The 19,164-nt window shown below is 42.1% G+C and overlaps 1 protein-coding gene across 1 annotated transcript in view; it reads right to left on the bottom strand.

Annotated features, from left to right (window-relative positions):
• LOC114145124 (protein ELFN1-like) overlaps positions 1 to 19,164 on the bottom strand; it is a 118,028-nt gene that overhangs the window by 56,029 nt on the left and 42,835 nt on the right. The window contains exon 2 of the mRNA XM_028018526.1: positions 18,534 to 18,625. The gene's annotated coding sequence lies outside the window, so the exon portion shown is untranslated. The remainder of the gene's footprint in view (positions 1 to 18,533; positions 18,626 to 19,164) is intronic.

The following is a 19,164-nucleotide window of genomic DNA, read 5'->3' as shown; positions in this document are numbered from 1 at the left end:
TTTTGCAAAACTGCAACAGAAACACTTTTTTCGCATCACGAGTCACATGATCACCAGCCCGATGTTACTATTGGCAAAAATGATAAAGACGATGACAGGAAGTGGTAGGACGACAATGATGGTTTGTTCTTGTTTTTGTCATACAATATTCAGCTGGCTGCACCAGAGCTCTCACAGCTTCACACTGTTCATAAAAGTTGTGTGTCATTCCAACCTGTTGAATCCATAGCTCTTCTGCAAAATGGCCGACTGCAGGTTCCCCAAAACGCTACATACGTAGCCGATCCCAAGTATAAGGGGCTTCTTGCTCCAACTTTTGAATAAGATCCTGACGTCTCCTCTGATTGGCTGATAGAATATGAGATCTAGCACCAGTTATGAATATACCAATGTACACATCAAGTATAAAAGCCTCACTGCTTGTTGCGCTTTTGGAGTTTAGTGTTGTGTGCAAAGTGAGACTGATGTGAGGACGTATATCTTTGTGAACAAAGAATATCGTGTGGTATGTTCATTTCCATCCCACACACATCTTCAGGCACACACTCTGTGTCTGCGCTTGCAACTTGATGAAGTTTATGAAAATGAACCACACCTCCATTCAATCACAGACAGGTTTTCCTCATCCTGAGTATTTCTTGCAAATGCTGGATTTGCTGTTGGTTGGTTTTCTGTTTTAATTACCGGTTCTCCATTAGAGGTCACTATGAAACTGTTGGCCTCTTTGAAGGTGGTGCTGAACAGGTGTGCTGTTGCAGGCTTGTGATCCATCAGTCCATTTACTGGGGAATGTAAGGAGTTGGCTGCCAGTTATTTGTTGCTTCATTGTTAACCTACCAACCAACCAAGTCCTCTGAGTTCCTTGTGAGTATTCTCCGTGTTCCTCTGCCTCTCCAAGGTTTTCCTTGAGCTGAGATTGAAGCTTTCTGTACTCCTGGGTTTCCTGCCAGGGCCACCTACAACTATACCTTCTCTGGATCATTTTACCATAACTGGCAACCTCATATCTCCACTTCCTCAGTGCGACCTGTCTGCCCCTCCATACTTCCCGTCTCCTGCCAAGCTCTCTGGCTCACCACCATGCACCTCTGAAAAGTCCACACTGACCACTTCTCCCCTGACTGCATTTACTGCCCCCCACCCCCGGCGTTCCACACTTCTCCACCTTCCCGTTGAATTTCGTCCTCTCACTGTCTCTACCCTCCTCCTACAGCTGGTGCTGCCCTGAGTTTCAGAATCCCTCGGGGTCAAAACCACTCTGACGTCATTATTCACTGCACTGTACTCAATAAATCTTTAAAAACATTCTGCTGGTCTCCTGAGAGGGTTCATGGATGTGGGTCAGGCAACTTCAGAAAACCAATCACAAAAATTAGTTCAATTTTGTACCCAGTAAATATTTAAGCGTACACATACCCATCATTGTCCGTTTTAGGTTATATAACTTTTAGTTAATCAAATTAGTGGTTTCACAAAAACACTCTGTGTTTTTACTCCTAGCTGTTGGCTGAGCAGCTTTTCTGTACCTTCTGTCTTCACAAAGAACGTAGTGGACTTCAGGTGATCAAAGGCACCGTGCTAGTCAGTTTGTTTTGGTTAACAAGAGATACGAACTGTGCAAACCTGCAAGTGCCAGGACTTGAACTGACTGACAAACCAGCTCTCTTTGATATAACGTTTCTCCTTCATGCTATGCATGTCCTATCAAACTTTCATTGCCAGTGCACAGAGGGGCAGAACTTGAAAGAATGAAGTAAATTGTTGAATCTAAACAGAGAGGTTTTTTTTTTTTTTTTACCAACTATTGCATGCACTTCTAAACATGCCATAAAACAACAGACATGAAACACTTTGGGGTTAAATATGTTCATTAGAAGCTACACACCATCTATTCGGTTTCTGTTACCTAATGTTAAATACAGTAGATATATAACCTTCAAAGGGGAATCTAAATACTCCTCAGAGTCCACCTCATAGCCACTAGACGCTTTAATAATGATGTTTAATTTAACACAAACCCACATAATAGCCAGTATATGATACAGTTTAGATGTTTTATTTGTATTTCTGTGCTTTTGAACTGCTGAAAAGGTAAAACTGTTCCCCTCTGAGATGTGGTTGCCCAAACAGCTGGAGCACACAGCGTCCACTACATTAGGACCACCACCCTTTTCGTCAGCCATTGTCCTGGTCACTGAATTTATTAGTTTTCTGTATCTGGGAACAAATTCAATCAATCCAACTCCAAGAGTATGGAAATATGGTATTTTTTCTAAAAGACATGCTTTAAAAACTAAAGATAAGTGTTCCCAGGCATGTTATTGATTGTTTTTAAACTTTACAATCATACTTGTGTGATTTAAAAACTGATACTTCAAAACAACGAGCATGACAAAAAAAAAAAAAAAAAAAAAAACATGTTTGGAAAATGTGATTTGGTTCAGTATCAGAACCTGGATTGATACTTTCTCTCAATCCAGAGAGAGCGTATCTGGATTTTATTGTTTAATTTCCTTTATCTATTTTTGCAAGTGGGCACCAAAATCTTTAACATCTTTAACAACTGCACGACTGAGTTTTTCTGCTGTTGATAACTCCTCCTGTTTCCTAAGTCTCTGCAACAATAGAGCTTCTGATATCAAACATGATATCAGCAAAAGGTAACCACAGCAGCCAAGGTTCAGCGTTCAATTATATTGAATGCCGAGCAATTTTTACGGTCTCAATTTCACTCTATAGTTCACAGAAATAATCCTTTGGGCAAGAATTCCTGCTAGGGAGTGCTTCTAAGGGAAAGTAATATGCACATTCGTACATATAGGACCTTTAAACCTAAGCAGACAGCATGGGGTATGACTCAACTATTAGCCAGCGCTCAGAGACGAGAGAGAAGCGGAGAGAAAGCCAAACGGGAAAAAAACATGGCTGGTGCTGAAGTTGGTCTGAGCCTGAACGGTCATAAAAACACACATTGAATGTTTGTGCATAAACGACCGGCTCCGAGAAAAGGTCAAGTAGAGTTAATAAAGCATGCGAACATAATTAAGAAAACAATTACAATTGCATTCTGATTAATGGCCAGTAACATTTATACAATGTGAGGCTCGAATCAAACAGTGTGTCGACTTTTTTACAAAGCGGGGGGGAAAAATGAGTGATCATTAAGAGTATAAATGCGACAAATGCTGAAATAATCTCTAATGACCAAACAAACATTGTTTTATCCGTGTCACTGCTCCCATTTACTCAGAACTAGAAGTCGTTTTCCTTTGGAGAAGATGGAAGAGTTGAGGATGAAATACAGTCTTGTTCTGTACAGGCAACTTGATTAACAGTATAAAGAGGGCTTTGACTACACCCCCAGGCTGTAGTATGATGTACATGGATTTTTGAAGAACCTCAGATACCCTAACAGTGAGCGTAAATAGACTTTCTACATAATGTACAAGTGATGTTTTCTCCTAATTCTGCAGCTCGCAGTCTTCAGAGGCTCACATTTGCAAACGTCTGTCAAGTGGATATGTAAAGTGGCTTGCTGTGGTTTATAGTCATGGGTTTTTAAATGGGGGGGGGGGGGGGGGGGGGGGTTGCTTTTCCACTTTGTAGTGTTTGGAGATTGAGCTTTTGGTTGTGGATATAAATAGGTTGTTTTCATTAATATTTAGGAAGGGGTGTTTGGTCAGTTCAAGTTGCTACTTGCAACTCAAAATAAAATACAGTGACAAGAAATGCAGATGTTTATGCCTTCAACTTTTTGTTAATTTTAGATATGTGCACACAGGGAGAAAGGACAATAATTTTGCCTTGCAACTGTATTAGAACATCGGAATCTCTTTTTATTTAGTTGCTGTAAATTTGAAAATGTACTTTTTAATTGGGGTTCCACATGATAGACCAACGTAAATTTGTGTCACAGTAATGGGAAAAATAACACAAGGCTTTCAGTTCTTTTAAAATAGCAAACAATCATTCCTTGGCATTTATCTGTGTATCCAATTTGATCCAAGGTAGCTACAAGACAACGAAGTTAATGTTTTGGATAGGCCAGCACCGAGCCCTGATCTCAACCCTCTAGAAAATATGTTGGTAAAGATGAAGCATGTATAAACCTGAGTCATTTACACAAGGGATGCAAACAATTAATCAACTTACAATTAACTGTCAATTAATGGCTTATTAGATTAAAATTAGATCCAATCGATTAACTAATAATGTTAGTTAATCGATTAACTTTCAGTGTTGTAGTTTGTCCACCATCCAGAAGAGGGCCAGTTGATACAGAAATAAAGATGGCGGTGTCATACCAGAGAAATGGTCCAAATAGAATCTGCCATTTGCTACAAAGTGCACTTCATGTGGTTCCATTTTGAAATACAAACACTCATCTTTTATTTTTATATTCACAACCTTAGACATTTTGTAAATATGTCTAAGTTTAATAATGTGAGAAAACCCAAAATGTTCTGAATAAGTCTGTGTTAAATACTGACACAAAATAATGTCAAAATTACATGATTGTCTTTTTTATTAAATTCAGCATATTATGAACAATTTTGCCTATTATGTCATGGAAAGAAAGTCGACCCTTTTCATGCAAAAGAAAACTCGAGCTTTGAAGAAAGTGGTCACTCCCTCATCATTTAATAAGATCAATTAACTTAAAATTAACTAGTTAATTGATAAATACATCCTTAATTCATCCTTGTCCTTGTAAGGAGAAACAGGCGAAGCTTGTCAAAGAATGTCTTTAGTAAATGTAAATTATTTTGGTAACCTCAAACGGTCTAACTTTGTGTTAGTGAGAAAAACAATTTCTTTGTGTTTAGTGTATGTAAACATATGGATTTAACTCTATAAAAACAATTGGATCAAATCAAAGTAAAGCTATAGTTGCACTAGAATAAGACCAAATATACAGTATATGTATATATAAAAGAAATATAATCCAGCTCTACTGATCTTTAATGAAGTACATGGTTGGATCCACTTCAACAATGAATAAATTTTCTCTTTGATGCATTTATTGGTTCATCAGAAATAGGTTAGTTGGTTTTTTCTCCCAGTTTTTCTTTGAAGTAAAGAAGCATTATTTCTATGTCAATGCTTTCAAGTAACTTTTACACGGAGCCACATCAGAATCAGCGAATCCCAGTTAATCTTCAAAGAATGTAAAGCGGCAACAACACCAGCAAACCCCCTGTGCTGCTTTTTAATTGCTGTGCTATTTTCAGTCTGAATGCACATAACACATGCAAACATGTACACAAATATTCCCTGCGCAATTATCAGTGACTTTTGTAGGCTCATCAAATTTACAATGAGCCAGACAAAATTAGAAATTAGGTTGTTAATTAGTATCACATTAATGACAAAAAAGTCCCGATGCTTAGAAATTTGAATCTGAATCGTGCCATTTCTCTTTCTCTCTTTTTGTTGAGTCGATCCTGGGAGGCTTTTAGAAACAGCTGCTTTATTTTTCAATTCCAAAAACAGGACACTGTAATTCCAGCTTAGCTAAGGATAAAATAAGTCTTTTTTCAGTCAGAGAGTATGAGAGTATGTTGTGGTTCATAAAAGGTGCACTTGCAAAAACGAGAAAAGCAATCAACCACATAAGAAGATAACTGATTAAAGATGATTTAAAGGCCAGTTTTATGTATTTTCCAGGCACATAGAGCCATTTTGTAGCACAAGAAAGTAACTGTAAGTTCAGTTGTTCTAAAAATGTTATATATATACATATATATATATATATATATATATATATATATATATCAAAATGCGACATAAAAGAAATTTGACTTTGTAATTTCAAACTTCCAAATTGGGTCTCTTTAAGAAGCTCCTGCTCTTTCTGAAACTCCCCCTTCAGGAAGTCACCACAACATGGCTCCTCTATTAACCCTTTAACAACATTTTGACCAGCGTTTTACTGAGAGGGATCTCCTGTAATGAGCTCAGCTGATGCTCAGTTCCACCAGATGTTTGCTAATTGCTGCTGGCTAGTCTGAAGGAACTGCATGGAGGGCTGCTCTGTGAGGCAGAAGCTCGGAAACTGGATCTCAGCAGCTTCGTTCTCAGAGGCGGAGCTAGGTCCACCCAGGTGTTTTGCACAGCTGAATGGTTAACATGGGAGTTTAAAGGATTTCTCAAACATGCATGAAAGAATCAAGGCAACAATCTAGTTATGTTTTTGATGAGGGAATAACATTATAACATAATGTAAAGTCCATTTACATAATAATTCCCCGTTAAAGATTAACACAAACGACCACGTGAGGCGTGATGCTGAAATTTCATTCCCCTCAGGTGTGATTTGTGGAAATGTGGCTAACGTGACTTCATTCACATTCACTATGTAATGTCATGGGGACCTTCAGAGTGTGAGGAGAAGTATTTCTCCTCACACTTTTAAACACACTTTCTTTTATATCCAGTGTTATTATTCTTCCACACATGTACTCCATTTCCAGCTATTTAATGATTTAGGGACTTTTCTTGTTACAGTGAATCTGAGCACAGAACTTCCAAGGTTTGAACTGGACATTCATCTGCCTGTGTAAACCTCCTTCTGCTGGACCAGCCGGCAGAGCAGAGCGTGACAGCGGCTCTCTGAAATGTGTGTGAGTTTATGTGTGTGGGTGCACTCGTGTGTGCATGTGCATTAATGGGCTGTGGCTAAAGTGCTGAGTAAGGCTTGTCCTCTCACCCTGTAAGTATGACGCAACCGCTGAGCAAAAGACCCAAGTAAATACGTCTACAAGCGCTGTGTGTGTGTGGGCGTGTGTGTGCATTTGTTTCTAATACCTTGTGGGGACCGTTTTCCTGACATATACTACATTGTGGGGACACACTGCTCCTTGTGGGGACCGAAGCCTGGCCCGCAAAAGGGGAAACGCTGTTTTAGGGTCAGGGGTCAGATTTAGGACTAAGGTGTGAATTGAGTTTTGGGTAGGGTTAGGGTTAGGTATGTAATGGGTAGGGTAAGGTTTGTGTGTGCGTGTGTGTAAGTAAGAGCTTGAACACGTTCCTTGGTGATGGTTTTAATCATCTGCAGATCACATTTATCAGCCGGCAGACTATTTCATCTTTCTGTTCAAATAGCGCTAGAGAACAGAGTGGTAACATTTCTGTTCATCAAAAGTCTGAGGCAGCTTGAAGCAGAGGTCGCGTTAGACTTTTTTTGTTCTCCGTCATTTTGACCGACAGCGTTTTAAAAAATCGGTCATGTACTATTTTTACCCGTCAAATTATAATCATATGAACATTAGGCTATTTAGCCGCATTTTTATGCGGTTTAGTTAATATTCACATAGTTGAACCGTGATTCCAGATCCCATCACACATAACGCAGATAAATGCATCTAACTTTTTCTCCGTAGTGACAAAAATCACTGACTGTGGCCCCAATAGCTTATGAAATGACACAACTCCACTTAAATGCCCAGCACTACACCTGCTGGGGTCTGAACGCACGACGCTTCACTATTTCCTCCTGGTTCGCATCTACAGAGAAATTTGCGCTAGTTGGATCTGTCTGATCCAAGCCGATCAATTGAACTTTTTCTTTTTTACCTTGCGCTTTTACAAGGATTTATTTTATTTTATTTTATTGCGTGGTTTCGCTTCTCCGAAACGGACATATGTTACGTCTGTTGCGCTCCTGAGCGCCACTGTCCTTCTGTGCGCGGGAGGGTCACGTCTCCCAGCTCCATTTGTTAAAACCGCCGGATGAGTTTAAGTGTAATTCTTCGCAGCGGCGGTCAAATAACATTCCGTCAACGCGACCTGTGGCTTGAAGCATCCTTTTGAGCTGCACACTTTGATTTCCATCTGTGTACAAAAAAAAAAAGAAGAAAAAAAAAGTGGTTTGAACATTTTTATGCAGAGAGAAGAAGAAGAAAAAGTAATTACTTCCCTGGAACAGTCATCATCTGGATGAGGATATATCTGGCTTCAGAATGTGCATTTAATGTCCATAGTTTATTGTGCTTTTAAGATGGCGCGGATTCTTGCTTTTTAGCAGTGCGCCGATGCTTGATTGTCCTTCTCATGCTTAGCGACAAGGTCACACCGTCCGTGATTATCAGAAAGAGTTTCACGCTTGGATTCCTTAAACCACAGAACAGTTTTCTGTAGAGCAGACATACGGCTGTAGAGCCGTTTGTCTGCAAACTGGAAACACTTTTTTTTTTGTTGCCGGCAGAGCAGAGGAGGAGTCGCTCTTCCATTTTAAGAAACAATAATTGATACTTGTTTAGAAATTGTTTTCATAACGGCTGAAAGAACTAATAGGATGAATCGTGATCAATTGATTATTGAAAGAACAACATACTCAGAGGAGTAATAAAGCCAAGACGGTACAAACATAGAAGTGTCAACATTTTAGTCCAGATTTTAGTGCAAAAGCAGCATACTATTTATCTTATATTAAAACATTTTGTCCATGTTATGAGTGAAATAATCCTCTGGTGGAACAACTACTTTTTCATCAATATTAAGGAGTCGATTTAAAACAATCTCCTATATATTGCTGAAAAGTTACCTTTAAGTCAGTTTTGTCTTATTTCAAGTGTACTAAGACATTTGTCCTAGAAAACAGGCTAAAAATATACTTGGTAAGATTTAGCATTTTTGCAATGTATCATTTTTCAGAGTTGCATTTGTAAAAAAAAAAAAAAAAAGAAGAAAAAAATGGAAACTACGTACCATTTTTTTTATGTTCAAAAATATGCACCGCTTCATCTATCACAATTTGCAATAAAAAGCACTGAGGTCTGTGGTTGCAAGGAGACAATATGTGAAAAACCTCAAGAGGTCTTAATACCTCCAATGCAATGCATCAGTTGTTTTAATTCGACTTTTTTGAAAACACAATGTGTGCATGGCCATAAAAGTGATGTGTATGTGCCGGCCTCCCACAGCAATGGAGAGCATTTTCTGCACTAATGATAATTCTTCATCATCCGGGTTTCCCTTAGTAGTCACACAGTCTGTAGCTGTGTGACTACAGACACACAGCTGTGGGAGGGGCAATTCCAAACCCCTCCCATTGTGGGGTTTGGAAATCACTGAAATCAGATAGATTTCAGTGGTTCATTTGAGGAAAACACACTCAAGGCAACCACAATACTTTGCTAAAGGCACAATCAAATAACTGTGTTACCTTCAGTTGTTATAAAAATACTGTGTATTTCAAATATACACAACATCTGAAATAATCTTTTTGAAACTGAGCCTTTGTTTCTTTAAGAATCTCCTGCTCTTTCTGAAACTCCGCCTCCAGGAAGTCATCACAACGTTATTCTTCTGTCAAGTGTTTAGCAACGTTTTTACCAGCGTTTTATCGAGAAGTAGCTCGTATATATGCAGTTCCACCAGGTGCTTCCTAATTGGTGCTGGCTAGTCTGAAGGAGCTGAGTGGGGGAGTTGCAGGGTAGAGCTGCTCTGTGAACAGCAGCCTTGTCTTCGAAGGCGGGGCTAGGACCCTCCAGGCGTTTGGCACAGCTGAATGGTTGCCACGGGAGATTCAAGGATTTCTCAAACGTTCATGAAAGAATCTTGGCAAAACTCCAGGCATGTTATTGATGAGGCAATAGCATTATAACATAATGTAAAGCTCAACATTTTTCATTTTACATCATACTGCTCCATTTGACATGTGCCTTTGCACATTAAATCTGTACTTGTCCAAAAAAAAAATAAAAAAATTCACAGACGACTCTTTGAATTAAAATCATGCAGTCGATTTGACGCCGACTTTCACAAAATCCATACCCACTCATGTAAACGGAAGGATAAATTAATGTCAATCATTGGTGTCATCTTACACATCCTGTCGCTGCAGTTATCATATTTCACACACACACACACACACACACACACACACACACACACACACACACACACACACACACACCCCTACAGCCTGAGTGTGAGTGTGTGCATGCTGACAAACGGTAGTCACTGTTATTACCAAACACACAACCTGGGCTCTCAGACATATTTTCACCCAGCCTCGTGATTGACAGACTGTTTTATTTTGTCATCCAGAGAGACGCAGACGCATGGATGAAAAGCCGTGATCCCGCCTTCTCTCTTCCTAACCCCCGTCCCTCATCTCCTGCTAGTCTCTTTATCCGTATCAGTGCTTTCCTTTCAGCGGTCGGCGTGTGAATGTGTGAACACTCGTCTGCCGCAGCTCCCAGCCGCTCATTGAAATGTTGGGTAGCCGGCCAATTAGATGTGGAGAACAGCAGGTGAGCCCTGAGCTCTATCCAATCAATGACCTTAATCCTCCCTAATCAGCCAATTAAGATTCTATTATCGACAGCGAAATTGCACACGTACACAAGAATGCAAATATGCGCCGGATATGCAGGAATGAGGCGTTATCCTGAAGTTTTTGTGAGGATTTAACATTAAAGTTACTAAAGAATTCAGTGTTAGATGTTTTAAATAACATACGACAAAGTTTCATTATTTTCTAGCAAATCTATTTGCTAGAAATAGCAGCACCCGTCTCCTTACTGCTCCCCTGTGGTGGTTGAAGGGTACAGCACCTAAAGCCAGCTGTAACTTTAAAGGGGCAGTAGTCTGTATACTCCAGGGATGAAGTGTCATTTTATGGCACAATCAAGTAACTGTTACTGTCAGCTGCTATAAAAAAAGAAAGTTGATTTCATAATTTAACGCCTGGAAATTTGGCCTCTGTCTCTTTAAAAACTCCTCCTCTTTCTGAAGCTCCGCCTTCAGGAAGTCGTCACAACATTGTTCCTTTATTAACCCTTTAGCAACGTTTTCAGATGTGCGGCGCCACCTGGTGCTCGCTTTGGAAGAATGCTCTGTGAGGCATCTGCAGCCCTGAGGAGGAGCTTCGTCCTTGAAGGCGGAGCTAGGTCCACCCAGGCGTTTTTGGTACAGCTGGATGGTTTCCAAGGGAGATTCAAGGGTTTCTCAAACACACATGGAAGAATCAAAGCAACACTCCAGCTATGTTTTTGATGAGGGAATAACATTATAACATGATGTAAAGCTCAAAAAAGTGAATTTTACATACAACGTTTTGTGGTTTGGCAATTGAAGTGTAAATATGACCACCGAACATTCCACCCCCTGTAACCGACCCACATACAAATGACCACACCGATTCTTTTTGTTTCATTCTCTTACATCCACTCTAAAATAAAAAGTAACATAATGTGACATAAATGAGCTAAAATGGCATAAACCTTCTAAAATATCTTTAGAGTCTTATTTGCATTGTAAATGTTACTTTTTTTCTGAAGATTTCCTTTTACTAAGTACAAAATAACTGAATAACCGTAATCAAGGTCACAAATGAAGGAATCAGGACTGATTTACTTAAAGGGATTCACTTAAAAAACATAAATAACAGAATTATTTATTGTGCTGAGCAGAAAAAGATCCAGCAATCTTAATGGTTAACAAGGACATTTCACTTCCTCTGTTCTGCATCCGCACACGTTACATTGCATACATTAATCAAGATTTATGTTATTGCGGCGTGTCTCAAACAAAGAAAAAAACTGTTTGCTCTGAGCAAATAAAAGAATGTAATGCAGAGTTAGAAGATATAGAGGCAGGGAGAGAGTGAGCAAATTAAATAAGACCAAAAAAAACCCCCAAAGCTGCACAGTAACAAGGACATTTCAGTATACAGACACGTTTGCTAAGTATTAGTAATGGGAAACGTAGTGTTTGTATTTTAGGTATGCTACTTATGGATTTAAAAAGTAGAAGATTTAAGGTGATATTTTTTGCATCAACTAGGAGAATAATTAGCAACCTCCATCCTTTACTATTCACCAATGTTTTAGAGTTGCACTATTTTATTCAGAGTAGTCACTTGTCATGTAAGGGACAATAGGCCATTAATTCAATCCATTTCAAAAATACTTTGATTCCAAACAAAACCAGTGATATATTATACAAGCAGACTTCTTCAGTTATCTCACTGGTCCAGGTGAGGCTTCTGTCTCTAATGAAAAATTGATGCATGCTGAAGTCATAAGCACTCTACCCTGATATTTTGGTGAGTAGTTAGACTGACTTGTAATTGAGGTCAGACTGGGTTCAAATTTCACCTGTAAGTTTGAAACTCAACTACAACTTAGAACTGACCAGTTTCCAGTTCTATTATTGTCTTAAGGAGACAAGTTAAGTCAATATTTATATTGACTTAACTGTATATTGGAAACAATACATGTTAGACTTACATGAATAGTTTATAATCTCCCAATGATTATTTACGTGACCAATTTAATTCGAATTTAAAAAATTTCAACTGCAGTTTTGCAAAATTCATCTATTTCTATACAGATGAAGAGCCACCTCATAATGGCGCAAAAACTTATCAAAAAATTTTAGTTTTTTCAAAATTGCCATGTTGGCCATTATCGGAACTTTAATTTGCGCAATTCTACAGTGAATGGAAATGCATGTAATGACATGTTGTGGTACAAAACGTCCCGGGGTAGAGTTCTGAAATACCATAAAAGAGTTAAAAATTCAAAAGGAATAAAGGGTGAAATCATCAGCAACATTCCATATTGTTAGCATCGACAGAGTAAAGCATGACCTCACTTTCAGAAAGTTCATCTTTAAGCTAAAACGATTAGAAGCTAATGACAGCCAACATGTGTTGGCCTTTAATCCTCGTCCTTTTCTCAACTCACCACACAATCAGTCACTTTCCATTCATGTCAGTGACAGAGCCCCCCTTATTGCCCCCAGAGTGCAAACATCCAGGGCCTTCTGTTTTTCCACACCAGTCTTGCATTTGCACCCATCTTATGGTTCAGTGACTGCTTATGACTTAATTATGCAAGTCCTTGAAAGGTGTTGCTTTGTTTGAATTGTGTTTAAGCGCTTGCATGGCGGAGTGGAGGTCATAAGGTCACCACTGCACTTAAACCTGGCAACAGAAACTGAGAATGGGAGACACCTCTTTACTTTGGATTTAATTGATCTGAGTCAGTCTTAGTGCTGGTTATGAAGTTTGTACTGTGCTGTACAAAAAAGACAAAAAAGTCATGCAGGATGCTGGAGTAACTTCTTACACGGTGCCTAGCTGCTTTAGGTGCACCAGCACAAAATCATTGTTGCAACAGAGAAAGGAATTTGTTAGATTAATCGTTGCCAAAAGAAGTAACGGCGGTAGCAATGCTGTTTATTTTAACGATGTTATTCCCATCATTAGCTGTGTTTCCACTCCAAATGTGGGCAAAACTTTGTTCATGTACTGCTAATGTCGGAAAAACACAATTTCGCAGTTGCAGTATTTAAATAAGAAACACAATTAAAATTGCTTGTGAATAAGTTCGTTCACGTAATAAGTCGTTAAATCGGACATCCTCCAGCAACTTCCTGTCGTCTTCTTCGTCAGCAGTAACAGCATCACAAGTCATGTTGATTCGTGACTTGTGTGATGCAAAAACAATGTTTCCATTGCAGTTGCGAGACAGCCTGAAGATCACCTCATTCTAGCACAAAAATTGATCAAAAATTAGTTTTTTTTCTAAATTGGCGTGTTTCCATTAAGCAAATTTGTTTTCGTCCGATTTGTGCGATTGCGTGGTCGATGGAAACAGCTACTGCTGCTCATCTCTCTCTGTCTCACTACAGCACACAATGTAGACATGCACATTGACAACTGGACCACGGCCAGTCACTATTTCTGATTGGTTTAGACCACAATACGGGCCTGATGTGTGTCCGTCGATGAACCACAGGGAGATGTTCAGTGTTTAGATGCACTACTGAGAAATCAAGTAGCTTTTCCAACCAGACTCGTTGCTGTCTATAGCCCTGGTGTGTGTGTGTGTATATAAAACAGAAACAGAGTTTAATTAAGTATTTTTTTCTGATTCTTCTCACAGCTTTATATTTTGGTTCCCCTCCCTTCTCACATGATTCCTGACATCTCTCTTTTCCTCAAAGGAACCTGATTCGATGTCTTTTCACCTCTAACTGTTTTCAAATCTTTCTTGGCAAGCCACTTTCAACGAGATGTTTGGCATTTTACCGTTTTTCTTTTTACAAGGACAGCTTGGTTCAGTCCTCTGCCTCCTGAAAAGCAGATTTTGTTTCTCTCTGGAGATTGTCCACTTGAGGATTATTTGCTCAGAAATACCGTCTCTCTCCAATTAAAGTTATCATAAAATCCTGTAAAAGGAGATAATTATCACTTTTAAAAGGGACACAGAAAATTCAGAAAAGGCAAAAGCTCGGCTCAGTCCAAAGTATTCGTCTCTTATTACCGAGATGTTTTGATTTCATTTTGATAATGTAATATTAAACAGGATCACAATAAAAAAAAAGTTAATGTTACTCAATACCAGACTTGGGTGCGCTCATTTATTAAACATAGCTGAATACAGAAAGTATCTTTAAAGACTCACCCATAATCCAAAAATATATATATTTTAAAATTTTTAGAAAATAAAGCACAGTTGATCAAAAAAGTGTAGAACGTGTACATTTTGTAACATAAAAATATATTTAATTAAAATACCGGTTTTAGTTTTAATATCCATCCATCCATCCATCCATCCATCTTCTTCCGCTTACCCGGGGTCGGGTCGCGGGGGTAGCAGCTTCAGAAGGGAGGCCCAGACTTTCCTCTCCCCGGCCACTTCTTCCAGCTCTTCCGGGGGAATCCCGAGGCGTTCCCAGGCCAGCCGAGAGACATAGTCTCTCCAGCGTGTCCTGGGTCTTCCCCGGGGCCTCCTCCCGGTGGGACGTGCCCGGAACACCTCACCAGGGAGGCGTCCAGGAGGCATCCTGACCAGATGCCCAAGCCACCTCAACTGGCTCCTCTCGATGTGAAGGAGCAGCGGCTCTACTCTGAGTCCCTCCCGGATGACTGAGCTTCTCACCCTATCTCTAAGGGAGAGCCCAGCCACCCTACGGAGAAAACCCATTTCGGCCGCTTGTATCCGCGATCTCGTTCTGTCGGTCATGACCCAAAGCTCATGACCATAGATGAGGGTGGGAACGTAGATCGACCGGTAAATCGAGAGCTTCGCTTTTTGGCTCAGCTCTCTCTTCACCACGACGGACCGGTACAGCGCCCGCTTGACAGCAGACGCTGCGCCAATCCGCCTGTCGATCTCCCGCTCCCTTCTTCCCCCATTCGTGAACAAGATCCCGAGATACTTAAAGTCCTCCACTTGGGGCAGGACACCCCCCCTGACCCGGAGAAGGCACTCTACCCTTTTCCGGCTCAAGACCATGGCCTCGGATTTGGAGGCACTGATCCCCATCCCGGCCGCTTCACACTCGGCTGCGAACCGCTCCAGCGAGAGCTGCAGATCACGATCTGATGAAGCCAAAAGGACCACATCGTCTGCGAAAAGCAGAGATGAGATCCTAAGGCCACCAAATCGGATCCCCTCAACACCTTGGCTGCGCCTAGAAATTCTGTCCATAAAAGTGATGAACAGAATCGGTGACAAAGGGCAGCCCTGGCGGAGTCCAACTCTCACCGGAAACGAGCCTGACTTACTGCCGGCAATGCGGACCAGACTCTGACACCGGTCATACAGGGACCTGACAGCCCGTATCAAAGGGCCCGGTACCCCATACTCCCGGAGAACCCCCCACAGGGCTCCCCGAGGGACACGGTCGAACGCCTTCTCCAAGTCCACAAAACACATGTAGACTGGTTGGGCGAACTCCCATGCACCCTCCAGGACCCTGCCGAGGGTGTAGAGCTGGTCCAGTGTTCCACGACCAGGACGAAAACCACACTGCTCTTACTGAATCCGAGGTTCGACTATCCGACGGACCCTCCTCTCCAGGACCCCTGAATAGACCTTGCCAGGGAGGCTTAAGAGTGTGACCCCTCTATAATTGGGGCACACCCTCCGGTCCCCCTTTTTGAACAGGGGGACCACCACCCCAGTCTGCCAATCCAGGGGAACTGCCCCCGATGTCCATGCGATATTGCAGAGTCGCGTCAACCAACACAACCCTACAACATCCAGAGCCTTAAGGAACTCCGGGCGGATCTCATCCACCCCCGGGGCCCTGCCACCGAGGAGCTTTTTAACCACCTCGGCGACCTCGCCCCCAGAGATTGGAGAGCCAACCCAGAGTCCCCAGGCTCCGCTTCCTCAGTGGAAGGCATGTTGGTGGGATTGAGGAGGTCTTCGAAGTACTCTGCCCACCGACCCACAACGTCCCGAGTAGAGGTCAGCAGCACACCATCCCCACTATAAACAGTGTTTGTGCTGCACCGCTTCCCCCCCCTGAGACGCCGGATGGTGGACCAGAATCGCCTCGAAGCCGTGCGGAAGTCTTTCTCCATGGCCTCTCCAAACTCCTCCCACGCCCGAGTTTTTGCCTCAGCAACCGCCCGAGCCGCATGCCGCTTCGCCCGCCGGTACCCATCAGCTGCTTCCGGAGTCCCACAGGCCAAAAAGGCGCGATAGGACTCCTTCTTCAGCCTGACGGCATCCCTCACCGAAGGTGTCCACCAACGGGTTCGAGGGTTGCCGCCGCGACAGGCACCGACAACCTTGCGGCCACAGCTCCGATCGGCCGCCTCGACAATGGAGGCACGGAACATGGTCCACTCAGACTCCATGTCCCCCACCTCCCCCGGGACGTGTTCGAAGTTTTGCCGGAGATGGGAGTTAAAGCTCCGTCTCACAGGGGATTCCGCCAGACGTTCCCAGCAGACCCTCACATCACGTTTGGGCCTGCCAGGTCTGACCGGCTTTCGCCCCCACCACCGGAGCCAACTCACCACCAGGTAGTGGTCAGTGGACAGCTCCGCACCTCTCTTCACCCGAGTGTCCAAGACATACGGCCGCAGATCCGATGAAACGATGACAAAGTCGATCATCGAACTGCGGCCTAGGGTGTCCTGGTGCCAAGTGCACATATGGACACCCTTATGCTTGAACATGGTGTTCGTTATGGACAATCCATGGCGAGCACAGAAGTCCAGCAACAGAACACCACTCGAGTTCAGGTCGGGCGGGCCGTTCCTCCCAACCACGCCCCTCCAGGTCTCACTGTCATTGCCCACGTGAGCGTTGAAGTCCCCCAGCAGAACAAGGGAGTCCCCAGGAGGAGCACTCTCCAGTACCCCCTCTAAGGACTCCAAAAAGGGTGGGTAATCTGAACTGTCGTTCGGCCCGTAAGCACAAACGACAGTCAGAACCCGTCCCCCCACCTGTAGGCGGAGGGATGCTACCCTCTCGTTCACCGAGGTGAACCCCAACGTACAGGCGCCGAGATGGGGAGCAACAAGTATGCCCACTCCTGCCCGATGTCTCTCTCCCTGGGCAACTCCAGAGTGGAAGTATGTCCAGCCCCTCTCAAGGAGACTGGTTCCAGAACCAGAGCCATGCGTCGAGGTGAGACCGACTATTTCTAGCCGGAACCTCTTGACCTCACGCACTAGCTCCGGCTCCTTCCCCACCAAAGAGGTGACATTCCACGTCCCAAGAACCAGTTTCTGCAACCGAGGATCGGACCGCCAGGGTCCCCTCCCTTGGCCGCCACCCATCACACAGTGCACCTGACCCCTTTGGCCCCTCCCACGGGTGGTGGGCCCATGGGAGGGGGGGCCCATGTTTCCTCTTCGGGCTGAGCCCGGCCGGGCTCCATGGGTAAAAGCCCGGCCACCAGACGCTCGCCATCGTGCCCCCCCTCCAGGCCTGGCTCCAGAGTAGGGCCCCGGTGACCCACGTCCGGGCGAGGGAACACCAAGTCCAATGTTTTTACTCATCATTGGGGTCTTCGGGCTGCACTTTGTCTGGTCCCTCACCTAGGACCTGTCTGCCTTGGGTGACCCTACCAGGGGCATGAAGCCTCAGACAGCATAGCTCCTAGGATCATTGGGGCACTCAAACCCCTCCACCACGATAAGGTGGCAGCCCATGGAGGTTAGTTTTAATAGATTAATAAATATACATTCAATATAAATACAGAAAATATAAAATACGATGCATTTTTAATAAAAAAAAAAATGCCATTTGTGGTCCATTTTCAAATTGACAATCACTGTCCACATGGTACAGAAAATGACGCAGCAACGTCTTCACATGTACTTAACTAATATTTATTTCATTCAGTAGATTATGGACTCATAATTTTAAAATATTATGCTTCATTTTATTTAATCGTGTCTGAAGACTTCATTTAAAAATCCTGTTACCACTCTTGGAAGCTCTGATCCCTGTTTGAGTCGGTTGACTTTTCCAAAATACGGAGCTTTATGGCTCCGAATCAAATCATAGCAACTCAGCCACTTCCTGCTGTTGGTTATTATTTCATTATTTATCCAATTAAAACATGGCTGCTACAAACGACTTCAAACCGCAAAAAAGCACAAGAGGAGAAATGACCGACAGCAGAGAAACGGATGTTCCAACACATTCGCTCCTTATTCAGAATGAAAATGGAGAATTTTTGTTATCTGATGTGCAGCAGCTGAAGAAAGTTTAACTTTCACAATCGAAAAAGTGATTTAAAAAAAAAAAAATCCATCAACTTACTTTGCTTCTTGCTTTGTTCCGCTAGAATAATGGTGTTGATGAGGAAGTTGAGTTTACAGCAGGACTGAGGATTGGTCCACTGTGGAATGTGTCTGGAAAAAAATAACACAAATTATTCACTTAATTTAAACTGGATTATGATTAACTATAAAAATAACGAGCGAATCCCTGTTATCGGGACTAAATCTTGTATCAAACACTGGCCTGTGTCTTGGCATTTCACATGCATGTAAAATTAATAAAATTCATCATTTGAAGACAAATCTTTTGGTTTTACATTATGTTGGGGGAGAAGAATTTAGCTCTTGACTTAAAAAAGAGAATTAATTTGTTACGTGTAATCAAATTCACTTTGTCAGACTTACTTCATTTACGTTTGTTAAACATATCTGAATAAATTTACTTGGACAGGTTTAATTGATTACTTGTGATCAGTTAACGCAATATAGCTACGTTCTTTTCTGAGTGTAGGTTTAAGAAAAAAACAAAAAACATTATTAAAAACCAAAGCAAAACATGATAGTTGTTAGAGGTGTCAAATATTCTCTTATCTATAAAAGTAAGAAGAAAATATTGTCACCTTTTCTTTTTCTTTTAACTAGAAGGACGTTTCTGTTCTACAAGAACTTAT

This window comes from Xiphophorus couchianus, chromosome 5 (assembly GCF_001444195.1).
Source record: "Xiphophorus couchianus chromosome 5, X_couchianus-1.0, whole genome shotgun sequence".
NCBI lineage: Eukaryota > Metazoa > Chordata > Actinopteri > Cyprinodontiformes > Poeciliidae > Xiphophorus > Xiphophorus couchianus.
The sequence above is the reverse complement of the archived record's forward strand: the minus strand, read 5'-3'. Positions and strand labels throughout refer to the sequence as shown.